This window comes from Onychostruthus taczanowskii, unplaced genomic scaffold (genome assembly GCF_017590055.1).
Source record: "Onychostruthus taczanowskii isolate IOZ18803 unplaced genomic scaffold, ASM1759005v1 scaffold10, whole genome shotgun sequence".
Classification (NCBI taxonomy): domain Eukaryota; kingdom Metazoa; phylum Chordata; class Aves; order Passeriformes; family Passeridae; genus Onychostruthus; species Onychostruthus taczanowskii.
In genome coordinates, this window is record NW_024496526.1 from 12431010 (window position 1) to 12446213 (window position 15204).

Consider the following 15204-nt stretch of genomic DNA (forward strand, 5'->3'; position numbering starts at 1 on the left):
TAAAGATGAACATGCAACTTTTCCAGAGAAATAATTAGGTATCACAGAATAAAGCATGTCCCCATCAAATAATAACACATTTAATTAAGTGAAAAACTGTACTAGCTCTAACAGATTTTACTGTCTATAATTTATTGCTAGATTAATGGGCATTTTGTAGTCCACCAGTCCACTAAGTATGCTTAGTGTATAATAATGCTTTTCTTAGTTATTGTTTCTGTTTCTGTTTCTATTTTAGTCAACTCCATGTTGACTAAAAACTACTACATCCATTCTTTTCAATTAATGCCTTGGTATAGTTTCTTTTAACAAAAACGTAGTTCTTTTGCTCACTTTTTGCCAGACATTTAGCCCTGGGGCTAAGCCAGCTGATATGTATTATTTGTTTCCCTGGTGGTCCCATGGATGAACTTGGATTGGAGTGGGTGCTCACCTAAATGTAAAACACACAAAATCACTTGTAATTGCCTGAAAACTGGCAACAGGTTAATTAGTGCAGGCTGTGGTGCTGAGCTGGACATGCAGGGGGAGAAGTGGCTGTGAGACCTGAACCTAAGGCATCGTGAGGTTCAAAACAGAAAAGGACATTTCTGCTGGCCCCAGTTTTCTGTGTTCTTTGATTTGATCTCCTCTTTAGGGAGCTTTGGGTTGTGCCTCGGGGCAGGGAGGGGATATGCTGCTGTTGTCTTCCAGAGCACAGCAGGTCAGAGAAGACACAGTCCCCGAGCTGGTTTAAAAGCTCAGACATGCTTTTTTGGCTGGTGGCTGAGCTGATGCTTGAGTGACTCCTCTGATGCATCAGCACCAGCCAACGCCAGAGCCATCTATTTACCCAGGGAAGTGCTGCAATAGATCAATGTTAAATGCTTATTTGTGCTTCACTGCTCCAAGGCACAGAAACTAATTACCAAAGATAAATTAGCCCTTGTGACAATGACTAAGAAATACACGTCCCAGGATAGACCACCTTGACCACAAACAGACATAATTCTGCCTCTGACGAGGAGCAGCAGAGGGTTACACAGCTCATCCTTCACCAGAGCTCACTCAGGGTGGAGTGCTGTGCCTTTGTCCATGTGCTGGAGAGCTGGTGACCATTTGCTGAGCCCCTGAGCCTTCCTTTCCCTCCAGGAGCCGCTCACTTGACACCCCTGTGTCTCTCCTTGCCAAACTGTGCATTAGCAGAAGCAGTAAATAAAACACCTTCTGCAGATACCAGCAGATCTGACTGATGGCAAACTCTCCCAAGGGTTTTGAGTTAACACATGAGCTTATGAGCTTTGCCTTTACACCTTGGCTGCTCAGGAACTGCAAATGCCTTGCTATGTGGCACCTGAGTAGCAGTCAGTAAGAATTGGAAAGTTTTCAATTTTGGGTGTTATTACAAAGTTTTTCTAGCTAGAGGCCCTTGGTGTTTCTCACAGCAGCTGTAATAAGCAAATGAGAGCTTGTCAGAGTTGCAATAAGTTTGTAATGCCACTGCTTCACTTATCCCTCCCCTGGACCTTTTACTTCTCTCTCCCTGTTGAATCTGGTGGATCTGAATCCAAAAACATCTACCCTACCTTATTGCCTTATTCTCTGACTGGAGCTGGGGGACTCAAGATGCATCTCTGGGAGTGCCTGGGGGGCTGCAGAGCTCCTCTAAATTTTCCCTGCAAGGAAAACAGGAGAGAGCTGCTTCCATTAACTTTTTTACCCTGAATCCTTACAAAAGATCTTGCTAGGCTGGGCACTGCATTTTCCACAAATTGTGTAAAACCAGAGTATAAAGCCATTATGGATTCAACCCTTCTCACTGTGTCCATCATAACCAGCTCAGGGGAGGCCTGCAGGACTGCAGAAGGAATAACTTGAGTGTGGAAACTTTGGGAACACTCACAGTGCTTGGGGGAGGATCATGCTGGTGTCAATATCTGTGGGAAAGCTCCTCTGTAAGCCAGGTTGACTAAATTGCTCTCAGATAACACAAAAATGGCTGCACTCTTCCCTATCTCCATGGGAAGCACCTTTACCAACTGATATATCTCATTCCCCTTGCCCTTTCCACCTGGCTGTATCTCTGTGGCACCACAGACCCATCTCGTGCTGGAGCAGAGCAGTCCCTCACCTGTTCTCCTGAGCCATCCCAAATTGTGCTTTCAGCTCTCAGGGACATCCATTCCTCTCAGTATCATATCCCAGCTCTCCTCTGTACTGAAGGCACGCCCTGGGTTTGGGGCATCAGCACATTTTCATAACCACAATCTTCCTTTCCTGCCAAGATCATTAGTGGGGATATTAAGCTGTGTGACTGAGCCTTGAGGAAGACCCCAGAAAATGCCTCCAGGTCTGGTGCTTCTCTGAGCACTCCTTGTTGCTGGACCCCAGGTATAATTAAGGAGAATAACCTGTATTTTGGTAGCATTTTAGCAAGTTAATATTTTCTAAATGTGCAAATCCCAATTGCCTGAGAAAGTGAAGCATCACTTCTGTCTCTGTGACATCCTCTCTTCCCTGCCAGCAGAGCAAAGCACTGATGGAGTTTCTGCAGCCAGACTTGTAAGACCCCCTGTGCTGGGTGGGGTGGGCACATCAGCTCTGGCTCCCAGGTGTGGGGACACTGCCCCTGTCTCTGCCAAGCCATCAGGACAGGACTGGCTCCAGCTCTTAACCCGGCTGGATTTTATGGCATCTCGTCGAGCTCTGGTTTGCAAGGTACAAACCCAAAGGTTACACCTGGGTGGAGTTGTACCAAAGTCTCCTGGCCATGTTAGTGCCGCTGCTGTAGTTTTCCATAATTTTAGTTTCCGGCAGCAGAGGTCAGCATTGCCCTGCTGATGGACGGCCACGTTCGCACCTGCAGGGAACAGCAGCACATCACAAAATCAGTTTTCATTAGTCCTTGCTCTCTTATCGTGATGGATTGTGTCTTTGAGCTCCAGCAGCTCCTGGAGGGCAGGTGACCGAGCCACCGTCTGTGTCCCCTGGGAAGAGACACGGGAGGCTGCGGGGTGGCCTTGCACATGCCATGGGCTGTTCAGCGTGCCTGGGGACAGCAGGGACATACTCAGGGTGCTGTCATGGGACCTGTGTGACACTTGTGTCCCCCTAGAGTGGCAGCAGGAGAGAGGCTGATACCCCCAGCACCACAAACATCCCCAAACATGGACAGGCAGTGGAGCCTGGGGGCCTTGGCCATGGATCTGGATGTTCCCTGTTCATGTCAGGACTGTATTTCTCTAACTGATTTATGTCTTCTTAAATGGCTGAGGGATGTTATAAGCATGTGACTGACTCAACTGTTATTGCATATAGATAATTATAGCTCTTCCAAACAGCCTATTGGACACTCTAGTCAGTCCATTGAATAATTGCTTATTCTTTGTAAACATCCTTTTGACAGAAGGTGGGTCCAGCAGGGGAAACAAAAATGTGAGCCAATCCTCCAGGGATCTATCTATTGTCTAATTGCTCTGCTATGTCCCTAATATTTTTTTTCCTAAGCTGGGAAATGAATCTTTCTGACTAGGAGTAATCTTTATTTTGAAGTTCTTGGGGTTTTTACTTACATACTGAATGATTCAGCCAGGAAGTCTCCAATCCATTTGCTCTGCACCGTGCTGAAGTTCCACCACCCTTGACACATAATGAAAATATTGCACACCAACGAGCCAGCAGCTGTGCAAGCCAAACTGGTTGCCTCAGTGTTGTTGTCACCCAAATCCCAATCTCATAACAAACCCTGGAAGTTGTTGACAGGAGCAGCTTCCATGCTGTCTGGCACTGATTGTGTGCCTCCACTCGGAGCAGGGGAATGGCACAGAGCAAAGCAGTCCCCAGCAGCCTGAGTGGCCTGTGGGGACAGTGTTGGCAACCCTGCAAAGCAAAGTGCCTTTGGTGGCTCCATGGATGGACAAGGTGCTGATCAGCCTTTAGTCTGGGTTGAGGGAAGTGGCTTCTATTTTCCCTTTGCACTCCAGGAGGTACAGAATTTTAGGAGATAAATTTGGGCTGAAAGCCTAACAAAAATGAAGAGTTTAAAGGCTGGAATTGGTGTGTCCTGCTAATGACAGGGAAATTCAGCACAGTGGTAAACCTGGTGAGCTTGGCCTTCAGCACTGGCTGTCAAATTGAAGATCAACATGAAGTCCCCTCAAACATGTGTGATGTGAGAGACTTTGTGAGATTGTTCAAAGGAAGCTGCCTGGGGAGCCCAGCACTAAACTCTGTTAGAGGAATGAGCCCTTACTGCCATTCCCTCAGTGTCCCTCAGGCATTTATTGAATCTCTCACATTTCTATGCTTTCTTAAGATTTCCATCTTTGCAGATGATTGCAAGGCCCATGAAAATTCTGTATTGGATCCCAGATGAGAAGCACACCAGTGGGACAGGGATTAACACAGCAGCTTTGTCTCAAGACATTTGGATGTGGTGCCACATGGGGATGAAGAACTCACAGTGTGGTGGGAGCAGCCTGGGCCTTCCCTGGTCCCCCCACCTCTCCACCCTGCAGTTTGAGAGGTGTTTTCTATTGAGTTCATAAAAGAAACACCACACAGAATCCCCTGGCTGTGGCAATAGATTCAATCAGTCTCAGTCCATTAGCTTAACTAATCAATAGCTTTAAGTGCCATAATGCTGTCTCCTACTTCATCACAAAAGCTGAAAACTTACAGGAGGCCACGTGTAATTACAGGCACTCTCTCCATTAACTTCAGGGAAATTAAACAGCCAATATTTGGGTGTCTGGCAGGTTACTTCTCTCAGGAAAGCTGGCACATCCAACTCAAACAGAGCTGATTAATGGGAAAAAAGGCACATTTTTAGCCAGGCTTTTCATGACGTTATCATGTCACTGTCACCCCAGCAGCTCAGGATGTGTTTTGGATGGCAGACCTGCATCTCCACACTGCACTTTGTGTTACTGGCCTCAGCTGCAGAGACCTGAGACAGAGGTGTGCCCCTGCTTTAGAATGACTGCAAAAATTCCCACTCCTTGCTCTGGAGTGAGAAAACCACTGGTGAAAATTTCAAGAAATAACACCAAGTAGACAAAAAACCCCACAGGTAATAGCAATATTATTATATTATAGGTAATAGTAATATATCTATTTTATATATATTATTAGTATATTTTATAAACATTTTATTATATAGTAATATTATTGTATTACTATAGTAGTAGTATATATAGTATATAGTATACTATATATAATACATATATTATAGTAATAGTAATTAATTTTAATAGTAAACAACAACAACAACAACAGTAATAATAATCCTTTTCACAACTTTTTTTGCTTGTTCCCATGCTGTAAATCCTCTATCTGGAAAAAGGTGGCTCCAGAATTTTATATTAAGCTCCCTTTAAAGCAGATGTCTGCCTCGGGAAGGCAAAAGTGGACCACATTTGCATTTTCATGCCTGAAGGCTGGAGGCTGGACCTTTAACCCTGTATTACCAGAGCCAGGGGGTACAGCCACAGCCCAGGTCTCTCCACTGGGCTCTGAGTTGTAAAACTCATTAACTATAGCAAGCCTGTGTTTTTTCAATTATTTTTGCCATAACTGGTATACTGCAACCAATTCCAGTTCTCTTTGCCTTTTCAGGTACTGTACCCATCCTTGTGTATCCTAATTTGAAAGATATTCCCTACTGCCTTCCCCCACTCTTCCCAGCTCCCTTGGAATCTGGATGTGACTGCAACAGGAGCACAAGCACCCGGAGCATGGCCAGGAGGTGATTCCTACCACTGAAATCAGGAGCAAATCCTGAAGTGCTTCTTTTGTCCTCATTAACTTCTCCAGGGGTTGTCAGAGCAGAGACAAAATCAAACCCAAGTGAAACACCAAATATGATCTGCAGAGCAGGCTCATCCCAGGGTAGAGATTGCAAAGAGGATTCCTGCTCAATAAAAGCATGAATGCACCTATATATAAAGAAACTCAGGGGCTTTTGTCTGTGGGAAGATGAGAGGTGAGCAGGGATCAAAATAACAAGATGAGAATGTAGCTTTCTAATAAAAGCCTGATGTCTTCAGAGTAACTGGCCCCAGGTTTATTTAATCAGGAAAATAGCTGTGATTTTAAATAACTTGCAATATAAAGCCTGCACAAAGGAGAGAGTGAGCAGGCTGGGTTGGATGGGTCTATATCTTGCAGGAGGATGTGAATTTGAAAGAAACTGTGACACTTGGAAACTGCCTACAATGGCACCAGCTGGATTGAGGGGAGAGATAGAAATGGTATTAAAAAAATATTATTTCCAGCAGCAGTTGCAGGCCTACAGGGCAGAAAGGGAAGCGAGAGCAGGGATCATGGAAAGCGATAAGGAGGGCAGGTGAAGACACCACGCTGGGAATGGCAATTGCTGGGGCTGTAACAGGAGAAGGAGCTCAAAGGATGCAGTCAGGGACTGAGCAGCCTCCCCCAGGTCTGCAAACTGACAGCCAGGCTCCCTGCAGGCATCCCTCACTGCCCCTTCCATCCCACTCATGGCCTTCTGGAAAATTCCTTTGCAGACACAATTCTTCACATCTGGCTTCAGAGCAAATAAATGCACCTTCAGTTTAAGGCTTGAGGACAACTGGCATTTCTTTGGGAATGGCTTTCCACAGAGGGGGGGAAAATCCACAGTTCTTCCAGGGAAGCTTTAAGATGGCCTTTTCAACATCTCTGGCTGAAGCATGAATAGGCTCTGCAGGGAGCAGCTTCCAGTCAAGGCTCCTGTTGGCTGCAAATTAAGTTGTAATTAAAAAAAAATGGAATGACAGCACTATCCATGAAAAGCTCTTGTACATTTTCACTGGAGCAATGTTACAGCACTATGTCAAGGGCTTTTGCATGATCCATGTACCTTGCACTGATAAGTACTAGCAAGTAAAAGCAGTGCTTTTGTACTGATATTTCACTGTGAAATCCCACATTTGCAATGTCTTTTGGCAGTAGGTGGTACGCTCAGCTCCAAAATTAATATATTTGCTCAAACTGTAGTAAAAAAAAAGTAGTATAAATTAAAGCATGGCTGTGTTCAAAGCCAAGCTTCAGCACGGCTTTGGAGAGCAACTTTGTGCATTGGCAGGTGGCGATGAAGCAAGGGGGAATGGTTTTAAACTAAAAGAGGGCAGGCTTAGATTGGATGTTAGGAAGAAATTATTTTCTGTGAGGGTGGGCAGGCCCTGGCACAGGTTGCCCAGAGAAGCTGTGGCCGCCCCTGGATCCCTGGGAGTGTCCAAGGCCAGGCTGGATGGGGCTTGGAGCAACCTGGGACAGTGGAAGGTGTCCCTGCCCAAGGCAGGGGGTGGAACAAGATGGTCTTTAAGGTCTCTTCTAACTCAAGCCATTCTGTGATTCTCTGGCCATGCCAGACCCTGATGGGCTGCAGACCCTCTCACTTCCCACCTGCAATGGCAGATCCCAGGGCCTAACTGCACGTGACAGTGGCTGATCATAACACCTGGCATTAAAAAAAAAGTGAAATCATTGTTAATAGCAGTTGGTGAAAGTGCCAGTCTGTTTCTGTGGTCCTGCCTGCAGTTTGTTTTGTGGTTGTGAGTGGCACAGGGCCACTGAAGCTCACTCTGCTGGGTGTGCTTGCTGAGAATGAAGGGCTGGAGAGGAGGCCAAGGTCACAGCAGAGCAGCCCATGCTGCTTGCAGGATCACTTGATCTTTATTTTTCTTTTTCCTCCACCTCTGACCCATTGGGAGGCCGGGAGAGATAAAAACAGCAGGAGCTGGGCTTCACCTTCCATCTGTGCCCCAAGGGAGGCTGGGGCCACACAGTTCCCCTGAGAACATCCAGTGCTGCTGAGCCCTCTTCCCACACAGGTGCTCCTAAAGCTCACTGGCCCTCTCTTTCCCCACAGATTCTCATCAGGAACCTGTGGGAACATCCCACCGTTGTCATTAAGTGGGCAGAAGGGGAAAAAGCTTTGGGATTGTAAGGAAAAAAAGAAGAAAGAAGGGGAAAGAAGAAAAGGGAAAGGTAAGTGACTGGTCTGGAGGTGCTGGGTGCAAAACCCCATTTTCAGGATGCTGTCCTCTGTCCCAGGAAGCAGAAAGAAAGAAATATGGAACATTTCAGAGTGGAATATGGAGCATTTTAGGTGTAAAGGTTGCCATGGCAATGTAATGCCCAAAGTGGTGCATGGGCTGTGCACTATAGAGACACCAGGGGTGCCACCCCTGTGCTGGCACTGCTGGCTGCCATCCAGCCCAGGATCCCACAGGCTGAAGGGAATACATTTTGTCTAAAGGACACTCTTCACCAGGTCAGGGTGATCACTTGTAGGATTTTGGCATGATTTGGCTTACAGACATCTGAAGTGTTCCTAATACAGACAACTTCACACAAAGATTTTGATCACTTGTGGGATTTTGGCATGAGTGGTGGCTTACAGACATCTCAAGTGTTCCTAATACAGACAACTTCACACAAAGATTTTGATTATGAGAGTTGTAAGCAGCTACTGCTGCCATTGGAGGGGAGCGAGTGTGCCTAAACCCTTTCCAAAGCTTAACATAAGTTCCCACAGGAAGAGATATGAAGGGCATGAAAATGTTACACTTCAAGCAGAGAGATTTAGGAGGCATGTGAGCCACGCCAAGGAGCTCCAAGTGGAATATTCAGTTGTCAAATTATGCTGTGACGGCAGGCACTGCTCCCCCTGCATTGCCCTGTCAGAGCAGGGCACAGGCAGACAGCAGTGCCATGTGCTCAGGGGGATGATGCCTTTCCAAACACGGCCTAGAAGAAAGCCCTTCTAATTTTGGTTGATTGCTTTTCAAGTGTGGCTTGTTCAGATCTTCTTTGTTGCACCAGCTCTTGAGGGAGCAGCTAGAGGAGGAGGAAAGGGGAAATTAGTAACGTGGAGAAGGTGCCAGTGGGAAGTGGATAATGCAGAAATAGCACAAGTATAGGAAAGACAGCGATCTTTTGAGCCAGGAATGTTTGTTTTGGGAAAAACAACTATTGCTGTTACAAGTGAAAATGAATTAAAACACGAGCAGGTATTAAGAGCTGCATGACTTCTGTCTCACTTCATGCTTTTATCATTCCTGGGGCTGAAGCTCCACTGAGACAGCCTGGTACCAGGGACAGCCCCTCATGACAGTCTCAGAAAAAAAAATGCCTGAGTTGTTATTTTCAATTTTTAGGTTGTTGGGTATTTCTGTCAGTTCTCTACTCATATCGCTGCATCTTCAAAAGAGAAAATAATTATTCCTATATATGGGTAAAATGCACTAAGAATTGTTGTGGTTTTTTGTTTTTTTTTTTTTTTTTTTTTAATAATGGATGGTTATTGTTTCCTAAAATGTGTAGAAAACCTGAATCAGCAGCAAAAGTGGCACAAGAAAAAAGCCATCTCCCCTTGCCTGGCATAACTCTGCTTTCCCATAACATCAATAACCTGAGCCAGGTCTTTGCTGAGTCCTCCAGCACAGAAAAAAGTTTCTGGGCAGCGATTGCAGTTCTCAGGAAAAAATGAGCTGCACTCAGGGCTAGCAAGAAGCTGGGGGTTTTGTGTCTTGTCCATGGCTGCTTGTGGCTTCCCAGGACAAGAGCTGCACATTCTGGATGATTTCCAGCAGCATGTCCTTCTACCAGCTCCTTCTAGTGTGGAGCACCTGTTGGTGAAGGTGTGACCATCCTCAACCGCCTCCAAAACCAGGTAATGAAATCCCTTTACCAATGTTTTTTTCAAATTTAATTTCTTTCTGAGATCAATTTAATTAAGAATTTCAGTTTCAAATTGCTAATTGAAATGCTCTAATATTTTGTGATTTTTTTCAGTCTGGTAATAGAGCACTGCTTTGTTTCACTTATTGCAAGCCAGGAATTTGGAGTGCTCCATAATGAGATATTTCACAAACAATTTTTGGTTCAATTAACTTCAGGAGTGGGAAAAGCACAATTATTTTCACTAAGGCACATGTTTGTAAAAATTTAATCTGTTCCTCAGATGTACTGGGGAAGATAAAAAGACACATTTGTTGAACAAATAATTTCTCAGCAGACAAGTTCAGGTTTTGCCTGTTGTAGCAATACCTAGTAACCTGTTGTATCTTCTCTGTGTATTATGACAACAGACAGTGAAATACAGCTAGGTATTAATATTTTTTTTTGCTCTTTCCCCCCCTATTTTTCTTTTACTGTCATTGGTTTAAAAAGCATTTGGATAATGTCCTGAAGAAGATGCTTTAACTTACAGCCAGCCCTGAAGTGGTCAGGCAGTTGGATTAAATCATTATTGTAGGGTCCTTCCAAATGAAATCTCTCCTCTCCTCTCCTCTCCTCTCCCCTCTCCCATCTCTGCAGGAATGAATTCATTGCAGTGAGAGGGGTTGGGAGCTGCTCCCCTCTGGTGTGAAGAGCTGTGTCAGCCCAAAATGTGACAGGCCCATTTTCAAGGTGCTGGTGCCTGTGCTGGCTTTGAGGTGGGACAGCAAACAAACCCTCTCCCCGATCACAGGGGGAGTGAAGGGGGTGCAGCTGTGGGGGAGAGCCCTGCACAACCCCAGGTGCCAAGCCCAGCCTGGTGAGGATGGGGTGCTCAGGCACAGCCCAGGGCAGGGACAGCCATGCCCAGGGCCCCCAGGACACCCAAATTGTGAGGGCTGCACTAAGGAGCTGCAGGAGGAGGGGTGCCTGTGGCAAGGCCCCTCTCCCCCTCACAGGGCAGCCTGCACCCGTGGCCACGGATGTGTGCATGCAAAGCTTTGGAAATTTCCATTTTAATAAAAGCAACCTTGGAGGAGCATGAGCAATAACCTGTCTGTTCTTTGGCACTGACAGTTCAGTTGTCCTGAAAAATGAGATTTTGCGAGCCCAGCGCAGCGCTGCCGTTATCACCCCAGCTTACATCAGCGTGCTTTATTAGGAGACAGCAGGAATTATTCCTCAGACATTAAGCAACGTCTCGCTCCTGCTTTTATCAGGCTGGCCGTGTCTGATTACATCAGATCCAGAGGTAAGCCCAATAAACTCCTGCATCTTTGGGCTCAGATATTTGAGCCATCTACAAATGCTTTGAAATCTGCTTACAGGGTAGAAATTAGGGAGTTCCTGTGCAGCCTTTCCTGCTCCTTCTGCCTCTTTCCAGTTTCCTAGACCTGACCCACATACTCTGTGTTGTATTAAGGCAGGGGGAACATTACACATGGATCCATCTCCTGAGCTTTGCTTTTCTCAGAGCTTTTCTCAGCTGTGGCTCCCTGCTCCAAAGGGATGGATCCTCCCCCAGAGGAGGGTCCCTGCAGCCATTCACGTGAGGGATGGTCTGTTCTGGCACTCCCTTCTGAGATAAAATCAACATTGCACAGCCTTCATCTCCTGTCTTCACATGTAGGCAGCAGCCAGCCCCAACACCCTGCTTGTACCCTGGTTTTTGCTAACTCAGATGGGACTTTTCATCTCTGAAGGCATTGACAGATTTACCAGCTAGCACGGCTCTTCTAAACCATCAGTGGAATTTCTTTTCTGCTATTTCCACTTCTGCCATGGGACTGATGAGATCCACACAGCCTGTGGGAAATCCTGTGCTGCTGGTGGCCATCCTGGAAGCCTGGAGCAGGGCATTCTTCTACCCAGGGCTGTCTGCCAGCATCACTTGGAGCATACCTGCAGAAAAAGGTTTCAGTGATTCATTTGGACCTTTAACTCCTTTCCCCTTCTTCCCAGGGTATAAATTTTCAGCCCAAACCCACACAGATGTACTCCAGAGAAGGAAATAATGTGCAGATGTTGTCTGTTCCCAGCTGTTGACTCACCTAAGGGGCCAGTGACAACTACTTGTGTCCTTGCCAGGTTCCAGGGGGACTTGTCTTACTCACAACTTTGTATTTCAGTATTATTCCACCTCACAGTTGTCCAGGTATCTACAGAGCTGTGAATTGTCCCTTGAGCTGTCATGACAGAGAAATGTTTAATATATAATAGCGATTATTTCCAACATATTAATGACCTTAGGGCTTGTAGGATTTCCTTTCAATAGCTCAGCCTCCTGCTATCTAGGACAGTGCTGTGTAGAGGAGGACACAGGGCAGAATGGGACAGGAAGGTGATTTTTCATTAATAAATATTAAGAATCTGTGGCTGCCCTGTTTCTGGAAGGGCTCAAGGCCAGGCTGGATGGGGCTTGGAGCAGCCTGGTCTAATGGAAATTGTTCCTGCCCATGGCAGGGTTTGGAATGAAATGCTCTTTAAGGTTCCTTCTAACACAACTGTTCTATGATTCTGTGATGGTTCTACGATGTCAAGTAGTGTACAAACACCTTAGTGAACAAACCATAGACCTGCCAGGTCTGTGTGTGGCCAGCTCCTCTGCAGGGTGTCACTTTACAGAATGATTCTGGGATCCCTCCTGTCCCTCCTCCTTCCCTGCTGGCTCACAGCCTCTGGCTCAGCACAGCCCTGCCCTGGGCACTGGGCTAGGCAGTGGTGCAGTATCCCCAAATCCTCAGTGTCCCTGCTCCAGGGCAGCACTGAGCACACATGACACTGAAATGGCTGGGATTTCACTTAAAGCTCTCACAATGAGTCCCCAGGGGAAATTAAAAAAGCAAATTAATAGCAGCATCTTTTATTTTCATAATGCACTTAAAAGCACCAGATGCATATAATCTTTATTTTTGGCTCTCTAAACTTAGGCTTTCATATTAAATGGCAACTGGCACTTGGAAAACCCATACTTAATGCTCTGTGGAGGGGAAAATGTGTGGGCCAGATGCACTGAGTTTATTTTCTTTAGACCAGCTTGCACAGCTTTGGTGATACCAATTAATACAGATTTCTAGAACTGCAGAGAAAACCAAACACCAGTAATCTTGCTGTTCAGCTATGTTTGAACAGCAGTGCTTGTCACCTGTACAGAGCCAGGACAGGGTTCCCTGGGTGGGAGCTGTGGCTGCAGAAGGGACATTTGCTGGGACACTGCAGGGCAGTAGAAGCTGGCTTGATTCATGGCTGATGGGGTACTTAGAATTTCATTTTCCTCAAAACACCCCTTGAAATGAAAGTCACAGAATTAGAGAACCACAGAAAAGGGGTTCAAAAGGACCTGAAAGACCACCTAGTCCTAAGCTCCCCTTGCCATGGGCAAGCAAGTCATGATTGTGGATTTCAAAGGGCAAAACTGTTGCTGGTCTCCCCGTTCTGCCTGTGTGGATTTGGCATCACCCTTTGAAGCAGAATCATAAAATATGGTAGGTACTAAATATTGTGGCATTGCTGCTCCTGGTGAGATCTTTGGTGAGGGCTTTATATCTCATTCCCTCAAACTGGTGAGGAAATGATGCTGTGAACACAGAGAGAAAAATTGCAGTGGGTGTTGCCTTCACACACAGTCATCGTTCTGGCTGAACAATTTTAAGTGTTGATATGAAATCTTCATTTGAGTAAACTCTCAGCTAAATGTCAAACTGCAGCCATTCTCCCTGTAACTGTGCCTTTGAAAGCATCGTTATTAATATTACTGGTATTATTTTATGTGACTTTTATCATGTGAACAGCTCATTTCTCCTTGAACAGTTCATTTCTGTATCTAACTCCAGAAGGAAAACTTCTTCATTTAACTTTAAAAAAATTCCTTCTTGCCAAACATGGAGAAACAAAGGCAAAAAAAAGGGCAAATGTGTGGTGGTGCCCTGAACACCAAATCACAATGTGATAGCAGACACAGCTCAATGGTTTTATCCATACTTATGTTCCTTGGGGATAAAACCTCTCCTAACAGGGCTGCAGAGGGTGCACACAACTTGGAAAACGCTTAAGCTCTGGAAAGTAAGGGATAAGAAGAATATCTGCTGGCAAGAAAACCAGCTAAAAAAGCAAAGGTATCTCTAATGGAAGGGTTCTGTAGGCAAGGTGCTAATGATGCTGCCCATCACCACATGCCACACACTGAGACAATTATTTCCAATTTGTCAGGAGCTGCATTTTCGATTTTCCACTGGCAGGGCTTCATTTGCCACCCCTGCTGTAATTAACACAGGGACAGAGCTCCATGTCTGGATGTTCCCATGGCAGGGTGGCCGTGCCAGGTGTGTCCTGGGGGACAGCTGGTGGGGAACACGTGGAGAGTGGACACGGATGTGGCAGGGCTGGAGCTGCCCCCTGCCTCTCCAGGCAGCTGCTGCCATGTGAGGATCTGACTCTGCCTGCTCCATCCCCAGCATTTGCTGCCATATGAGGGTCTAACTCTGCCTGCTCCATCCTCAGCATTTGCTGCCATATGAGGGCCTAACTCTGCCTGCTCCATCCCCAGCATTTGCTGCCGTGCGAGGCTCCAGCCCTGCCTGCTCCATCCCCAGCATTTGCTGCCATATGAGGTTCCAGCTCTGCCTGCTCCATGCTCAGCAGCTGCTGCCATACCAGGTTCTAACTCTGCCTGCTCCATCCCCAGCAGCCCTCAGCAGCTGCTGCCATATGAAGTTCCACCTCTGCCTGCTCCTTCCAAGGCTCCAGCCCTGCCTGCTCCATCCCCAGCATTTGCTGCCGTATGAGGGTCTGACTCTTCCTGCTCCATCCCCAGCATTTGCTGCCGTACGAGGCTCCAGCCCTGCCTGCTCCATGTTCAGCATTTGCTGCCGTACGAGGTTCCAGCCCTGCCTGCTCCATGTTCAGCATTTGCTGCCATATGAGGCTCCAGCCCTGCCTGCTCCTTATTCCTCCCCAAAGCCTCGCCCGTGACGCGGCCCGGGGGTGGGACGGCCGGGATGGGCTGGATGGGACGGGAAGGTGGCTGGGCAGAAAGGCGTCTGGAGTGGGAGGGGGCCGATATGAGGCTCCAGCCCTGCCTGCTCCTTATTCCTCCCCAAAGCCTCGCCCGTGACGCGGCCCGGGGGTGGGACGGCCGGGATGGGGCTGGATGGGGGGTGCCTGGACGGGAAGGTGGCTGGGCAGAAAGGCGTCTGGAGTGGGAGGGGGCCGGTTGGGAGCACATCCCAGGAGCTGAGCAGCATCAGTGCCAGGGCCCCGAGGGGCACAGGGCACCCCAGGTGAGCTGGGCCGCCTGGAGCAAGCGGCGATGGAGCGGATGCCGCCCGAGCGGATCCCGCTGGCACACCGAGTCCTGCTGGTAAACCCGAGCTCACTTCGTTTGCTGCCTTCACCGGGAGGGTTTAAAGGGTTTTATGGCGAGTTTAAAGCAGGTTTCACTCTGCTGGCACCAAGCAGGGAAGGATCAAGTAACTGCAGCTTGTGTCTCTGCTTTCAAAA